Source organism: Synchiropus splendidus, chromosome 2 (assembly GCF_027744825.2).
Source record: "Synchiropus splendidus isolate RoL2022-P1 chromosome 2, RoL_Sspl_1.0, whole genome shotgun sequence".
NCBI classification, from domain to species: domain Eukaryota; kingdom Metazoa; phylum Chordata; class Actinopteri; order Syngnathiformes; family Callionymidae; genus Synchiropus; species Synchiropus splendidus.
The window spans coordinates 4,545,876-4,554,020 of record NC_071335.1 but is presented as its reverse complement, the minus strand read 5'-3'; the positions used below and the strand labels follow the sequence as shown (position 1 = coordinate 4,554,020).

Below are 8,145 nucleotides of genomic sequence, written 5' to 3'. Positions count from 1 at the left end.
TATTAATATCATATTAACTGCTATCCGAGGTCTTGCTTCTAGATTGTATTTACATTTGTATTGTTGTCGGTATTCTGTTTCAGCTCTCCCCTCTGGGTCTTGGCCTTTGTGGGAGACATCGACGCCGGTTTCCTCAGTACCTCTGGATCTACTATCCGGACCGTTCCCTGCTGAAGACTCGACGTCGGCATCTGGGCTATCCGCACCTCCACAGCCACCGTCGCCGACACCATCAGCACAGCCAGCAACCACAGACAAGCCGCGGACATCGCCCCGGATACCAAAACAAAAAGAAAGAAATACTTGTGTGTGTGTGTGTGTGTGTGCATGAAAAGATCACCCGGAACCCGGAAATCAGACACGACCGGGAAGTCATCCGGACCCTGTGGATGCTGATCATTCATTGAACGGGTCGCTCCAACTGTTCAACGGTGAGAGCAAAACATTCAGTTCAATAAAAAAAAAGTATTTTAACCACAGTCTGTCGATGTATTTTATATTTAACTACCTATGTTTTTTGTTTTTTTCAACGCCTGTGCGTATGAAAACAGACGATCAGTCAGAGGTCGAAGGAGTAGGGCACTCGCTGGTTGATTCTTTAACTCACCAGACGCCTCAGCTGATAGGAGGTGGGAAAAAACATTTTGGAGTGATAGTTTACGTTTCACTGCTGTATTTATTTATTTATTTTTTCACATGAAAACAGATACAAAGACAACGAGCACGCCACACCTTCTACCTGTCGCTTCAACACCAACACCAACACCAACGTTTGGTAAGATACGAATCTCAATTTTTTTCAACACATCTCTACCGTTCAGTATCAGTTGAATGGTTGTATGTTCGCTATTGTGTGTGTGTGTGTGTGTGTGTGTGCGCGTACGTGCGTGCGTGCGTGCGTGTGTGTGTGTGTGCGTGTGTGTGTGTTTTATCTGTAATGCGATTTGTCTATGTTCCGGCTATGTGCTTTTAGACGGTGTCATTTTACTATTGAAGGTGTTTGAGTAACTGTTGCTGCTAAGCGTCATTGTGATTTTAATACTATGCTTTAACGACGGCGGACACTAGAGGTCGCGATTTCTCTTTCACACTGTGCCTTAACGACGGTGACCACTAGAGGTCGGGATTTTACTAACTGTAATGTGCTTTAATGACGGCGGCCACTAGAGGATGTGATTTTACTAATTGTAATGTGCTTTAACGACGGCGGCCACTAGAGGTCGCGATTTTACTAACTGTAATGTGGTTTAACGACGGCGTCCACTAGAGGTCGTGATTTTACTTATTGTAAAGTGGTTTAATGAGAGTATACACTAGTGATTTACTATTTGTTTTTACGCTTTAAATGGTGATCCTTAGTAGATCCCTACATTTACACTCTGTTTATATTAATATCATATTAACTGCTATCCGAGGTCTTGCTTCTAGATTGTATTTACATTTGTGTTGTTGTCGGTATTCTGTTTCAGCTCTCCCCTCTGGGTCTTGGCCTTTGTGGGAGACATCGACGCCGGTTTCCTCAGTACCTCTGGATCTACTATCCGGACCGTTCCCTGCTGAAGACTCGACGTCGGCATCTGGGCTATCCGCACCTCCACAGCCACCGTCGCCGACACCATCAGCACAGCCAGCAACCACAGACAAGCCGCGGACATCGCCCCGGATACCAAAACAAAAAGAAAGAAATACTTGTGTGTGTGTGTGTGTGTGTGCATGAAAAGATCACCCGGAACCCGGAAATCAGACACGATATATTTAACTACCTATGTTTTTTGTTTTATTCAACGCCTGTGCGTATGAAAACAGACGATCAGTCAGAGGTCGAAGGAGTAGGGCACTCGCTGGTTGATTCTTTAACTCACCAGACGCCTCAGCTGATAGCAGGTGGGAAAAAACATTTTGGAGTGATAGTTTACGTTTCACTGCTGTATTTATTTATTTATTTTTTCACATGAAAACAGATACAAAGACAACGAGCACGCCACACCTTCTACCTGTCGCTTCAACACCAACACCAACACCAACGTTTGGTAAGATACGAATCTCAATTTTTTTCAACACATCTCTACCGTTCAGTATCAGTTGAATGGTTGTATGTTCGCTATTGTGTGTGTGTGTGTGTGTGTGTGCGCGTACGTGCGTGCGTGCGTGCGTGTGTGTGTGTGTGCGTGTGTGTGTCTTTTATCTGTAATGCGATTTGTCTATGTTCCGGCTATGTGCTTTTAGACGGTGTCATTTTACTATTGAAGGTGTTTGAGTAACTGTTGCTGCTAAGCGTCATTGTGATTTTAATACTATGCTTTAACGACGGCGGACACTAGAGGTCGCGATTTCTCTTTCACACTGTGCCTTAACGACGGTGACCACTAGAGGTCGGGATTTTACTAACTGTAATGTGCTTTAATGACGGCGGCCACTAGAGGTCGTGATTTTACTAACTGTAATGTGCTTTAACGACGGCGGCCACTAGAGGACGTGATTTTACTAATTGTAATGTGCTTTAACGACGGCGGCCACTAGAGGTCGTGATTTTACTAACTGTAATGTGCTTTAATGACGGCGGCCACTAGAGGTCGTGATTTTACTAACTGTAATGTGCTTTAACGACGGCGGCCACTAGAGGTCGTGATTTTACTAATTGTAATGTGCTTTAACGACGGCGGCCACTAGAGGTCGTGATTTTACTAATTGTAATGTGCTTTAACGACGGCGGCCACTAGAGGTCGTGATTTTACTAATTGTAATGTGCTTTAACGACGACGGCCACTAGAGGTCGCGATTTTACTAACTGTAATGTGGTTTAACGACGGCGTCCACTAGAGGTCGTGATTTTACTTATTGTAAAGTGGTTTAATGAGAGTATACACTAGTGATTTACTATTTGTTTTTACGCTTTAAATGTTGATCCTTAGTAGATCCCTACATTTACACTCTGTTTATATTAATATCATATTAACTGCTATCCGAGGTCTTGCTTCTAGATTGTATTTACATTTGTGTTGTTGTCGGTATTCTGTTTCAGCTCTCCCCTCTGGGTCTTGGCCTTTGTGGGAGACATCGACGCCGGTTTCGTCAGTACCTCTGGATCTACTATCCGGACCGTTCCCTGCTGAAGACTCGACGTCGGCATCTGGGCTATCCGCACCTCCACAGCCACCGTCGCCGACACCATCAGCACAGCCAGCAACCACAGACAAGCAGCGGACATCGCCCCGGATACCAAAACAAAAAGAAAGAAATACTTGTGTGTGTGTGTGTGTGTGTGTGCATGAAAAGATCACCCGGAACCCGGAAATCAGACACGACCGGGAAGTCATCCGGACCCTGTGGATGCTGATCATTCATTGAACTCCAACTGTTCAACGGTGAGAGCAAAACATTCAGTTCAATTAAAAAAAAGTATTTTAACCACAGTCTGTCGATGTATTTTATATTTAACTACCTATGTTTTTTGTTTTATTCAACGCCTGTGCGTATGAAAACAGACGATCAGTCAGAGGTCGAAGGAGTAGGGCACCCGCTCGTTGATTCTTTAACTCACCAGACGCCTCAGCTGATAGGAGGTGGGAAAAAACATTTTGGAGTGATAGTTTACGTTTCACTGCTGTATTTATTTATTTATTTTTTCACATGAAAACAGATACAAAGACAACGAGCACGCCACACCTTCTACCTGTCGCTTCAACACCAACACCAACACCAACGTTTGGTAAGATACGAATCTCAATTTTTTTCAACACATCTCTACCGTTCAGTATCAGTTGAATGGTTGTATGTTCGCTATTGTGTGTGTGTGTGTGTGTGCGCGTACGTGCGTGCGTGCGTGCGTGTGTGTGTGTGTGTGCGTGTGTGTGTGTTTTATCTGTAATGCGGTTTGTCTATGTTCCGGCTATGTGCTTTTAGACGGTGTCATTTTACTATTGAAGGTGTTTGAGTAACTGTTGCTGCTAAGCGTCATTGTGATTTCACTACTATGCTTTAACGACGACGGACACTAGAGGTCGCGATTACTATTTCACACTGTGCCTTAACGACGGCGACCACTAGAGGTCGGGATTTTACTAACTGTAATGTGCTTTAATGACGGCGGCCACTAGAGGGCGTGATTTTACTAACTGTAATGTGCTTTAATGACGGCGGCCACTAGAGGTCGTGATTTTACTAATTGTAATGTGCTTTAACGACGGCGGCCACTAGAGGTCGAGATTTTACTAACTGTAATGTGCTTTAACGACGGCGGCCACTAGAGGTCGTGGTTTTACTAACTGTAATGTGCTTTAACGACGGCGGCCACTAGAGGTCGGGATTTTACTAACTGTAATGTGCTTTAACGACGTCGGCCGCTAGAGGTCGTGATTTTACTAACTGCAATGTGCTTTAACGACGGCGGCCGCTAGAGGTCGTGATTTTACTAACTGTAATGTGCTTTAACGACGGCGGCCACTAGAGGTCGTGATTTTACTAACTGTAATGTGCTTTAACGACGGCGGCCACTAGAGGTCGTGATTTTACTAACTGTAATGTGCTTTAACGACGGTGGCCACTAGAGGTCGTGATTTTACTAACTGTAATGTGCTTTAACCACGGCGGCCACTAGAGGTCGTGATTTTACTAATTGTAATGTGCTTTAACGACGGCGGACGCTAGAGGTCGTGATTTTACTAACTGTAATGTGCTTTAACGACAGCGGCCGCTAGAGGTCGTGATTTTACTAACTGTAATGTGCTTTAACGACGGCGGCCGCTAGAGGTCGTGATTTTACTAACTGTAATGTGCTTTAACGACGGCGGCCACTAGAGGACGTAATTTTACTAATTGTAATGTGCTTTAACGACGGCGGCCACTAGAGGTCGTGATTTTACTAACTGTTATGTGGTTTAACGACGGCGGCCACTAGAGGTCGTGATTTTACTAACTGTAATGTGCTTTAACGACGGCGTCCACTAGAGGTCGTGATTTTACTAACTGTAATGTGGTTAAACGACGGCGTCCACTAGAGGTCGTGATTTTACTAATTGTAATGTGGTTTAATGACAGTATACACTAGTGATTTACTATTTGTTTTTACGCTTTAAATGTTGATCCTTAGTAGATTCCTACATTTACACTCTGTTTATATTAATATCATATTAACTGCTATCCGAGGTCTTGCTTCTAGATTGTATTTACATTTGTATTGTTGTCGGTATTCTGTTTCAGCTCTCCCCTCTGGGTCTTGGCCTTTGTGGGAGACATCGACGCCGGTTTCCTCAATACCTCTGGATCTACTATCCGGACCGTTCCCTGCTGAAGACTCGACGTCGGCATCTGGGCTATCCGCACCTCCACAGCCACCGTCGCCGACACCATCAGCACAGCCAGCAACCACCGACAAGCCGCGGACATCGCCCCGGATACCAAAACAAAAAGAAAGAAATACTTGTGTGTGTGTGTGTGTGTGCATGAAAAGATCACCCGGAACCCGGAAATCAGACACGACCGGGAAGTTATCCGGACCCTGTGGATGCTGATCATTCATTGAACGGGTTGCTCCAACTGTTCAACGGTGAGAGCAAAACATTCAGTTCAATAAAAAAAAAGTATTTTAACCACAGTCTGTCAATGTATTTTATATTTAACTACCTATGTTTTTTGTTTTATTCAACGCCTGTGCGTATGAAAACAGACGATCAGTCAGAGGTCGAAGGAGTAGGGCACCCGCTCGTTGATTCTTTAACTCACCAGACGCCTCAGCTGATAGGAGGTGGGAAAAAACATTTTGGAGTGATAGTTTACGTTTCACTGCTGTATTTATTTATTTATTTTTTCACATGAAAACAGATACAAAGACAACGAGCACGCCACACCTTCTACCTGTCGCTTCAACACCAACACCAACACCAACGTAAGATACGAATCTCAATTTTTTTCAACACATCTCTACCGTTCAGTATCAGTTGAATGGTTGTATGTTCGCTATTGTGTGTGTGTGTGTGTGTGTGTGTGTGTGTGTGTGTGCGCGTACGTGCGTACGTGCGTGCGTGTGTGTGTGTGTGCGTGTGTGTGTGCGTGTGTGTGTGTTTTATCTGTAATGCGGTTTGTCTATGTTCCGGCTATGTGCTTTTAGACGGTGTCATTTTACTATTGAAGGTGTTTGAGTAACTGTTGCTGCTAAGCGTCATTGTGATTTTACTACTATGCTTTAACGACGACGGACACTAGAGGTCGCGATTACTATTTAACACTGTGCCTTAACGACGGCGACCACTAGAGGTCGGGATTACTATTTTACACTATGCTTTAACGACGGCGGCCACTAGAGGTCGTGATTTTAATAACTGTAATGTGCTTTAACGACGGCGGCTACTAGCGGTCGTGATTTTACTAACTGTAATGTGGTTTAACGACGGCGTCCACTAGAGGTCGTGATTTTACTTATTGTAAAGTGGTTTAATGAGAGTATACACTAGTGATTTACTATTTGTTTTTACGCTTTAAATGTTGATCCTTAGTAGATCCCTACATTTACACTCTGTTTATATTAATATCATATTAACTGCTATCCGAGGTCTTGCTTCTAGATTGTATTTACATTTGTGTTGTTGTCGGTATTCTGTTTCAGCTCTCCCCTCTGGGTCTTGGCCTTTGTGGGAGACATTGACGCCGGTTTCCTCAGTACCTCTGGATCTACTATCCGGACCGTTCCCTGCTGAAGACTCGACGTCGGCATCTGGGCTATCCGCACCTCCACAGCCACCGTCGCCGACACCATCAGCACCGCCAGCAACCACAGACAAGCCGCGGACATCGCCCCGGATACCAAAACAAAGAGAAAGAAATACTTGTGTGTGTGTGTGTGTGTGTGCATGAAAAGATCACCCGGAACCCAGAAATCAGACACGACCGGGAAGTCATCCGGACCCTGTGGATGCTGATCATTCATTGAACTCCAACTGTTCAACGGTGAGAGCAAAACATTCAGTTCAATTAAAAAAAAGTATTTTAACCACAGTCTGTCGATGTATTTTATATTTAACTACCTATGTTTTTTGTTTTATTCAACGCCTGTGCGTATGAAAACAGACGATCAGTCAGAGGTCGAAGGAGTAGGGCACCCGCTCGTTGATTCTTTAACTCACCAGACGCCTCAGCTGATAGGAGGTGGGAAAAAACATTTTGGAGTGATAGTTTACGTTTCACTGCTGTATTTATTTATTTATTTTTTCACATGAAAACAGATACAAAGACAACGAGCACGCCACACCTTCTACCTGTCGCTTCAACACCAACACCAACACCAACGTTTGGTAAGATACGAATCTCAATTTTTTTCAACACATCTCTACCGTTCAGTATCAGTTGAATGGTTGTATGTTCGCTATTGTGTGTGTGTGTGTGTGTGCGCGTACGTGCGTGCGTGCGTGCGTGTGTGTGTGTGTGCGTGTGTGTGTGTTTTATCTGTAATGCGGTTTGTCTATGTTCCGGCTATGTGCTTTTAGACGGTGTCATTTTACTATTGAAGGTGTTTGAGTAACTGTTGCTGCTAAGCGTCATTGTGATTTCACTACTATGCTTTAACGACGACGGACACTAGAGGTCGCGATTACTATTTCACACTGTGCCTTAACGACGGCGACCACTAGAGGTCGGGATTTTACTAACTGTAATGTGCTTTAATGACGGCGGCCACTAGAGGGCGTGATTTTACTAACTGTAATGTGCTTTAATGACGGCGGCCACTAGAGGTCGTGATTTTACTAATTGTAATGTGCTTTAACGACGGCGGCCACTAGAGGTCGTGATTTTACTAACTGTAATGTGCTTTAACGACGGCGGCCACTAGAGGTCGTGGTTTTACTAACTGTAATGTGCTTTAACGACGGCGGCCACTAGAGGTCGGGATTTTACTAACTGTAATGTGCTTTAACGACGTCGGCCGCTAGAGGTCGTGATTTTACTAACTGCAATGTGCTTTAACGACGGCGGCCGCTAGAGGTCGTGATTTTACTAACTGTAATGTGCTTTAACGACGGCGGCCACTAGAGGTCGTGATTTTACTAACTGTAATGTGCTTTAACGACGGCGGCCACTAGAGGTCGTGATTTTACTAACTGTAATGTGCTTTAACGACGGTGGCCACTAGAGGTCGTGATTTTACTAACTGTA

The 8,145-nt window shown here is 44.4% G+C and overlaps 1 long non-coding RNA gene across 1 annotated transcript; it reads left to right on the top strand.

Annotated features, from left to right (window-relative positions):
- The first annotated feature begins 1,492 nt into the window (after positions 1-1,492).
- LOC128754715 (uncharacterized) lies at positions 1,493-3,340 on the top strand. The gene is made up of 3 exons (XR_008413961.1): positions 1,493-1,884; positions 1,962-2,030; positions 3,023-3,340. It is a non-coding gene; the product is annotated as an uncharacterized LOC128754715 (long non-coding RNA).
- Positions 3,341-8,145: the final 4,805 nt, after the last annotated feature.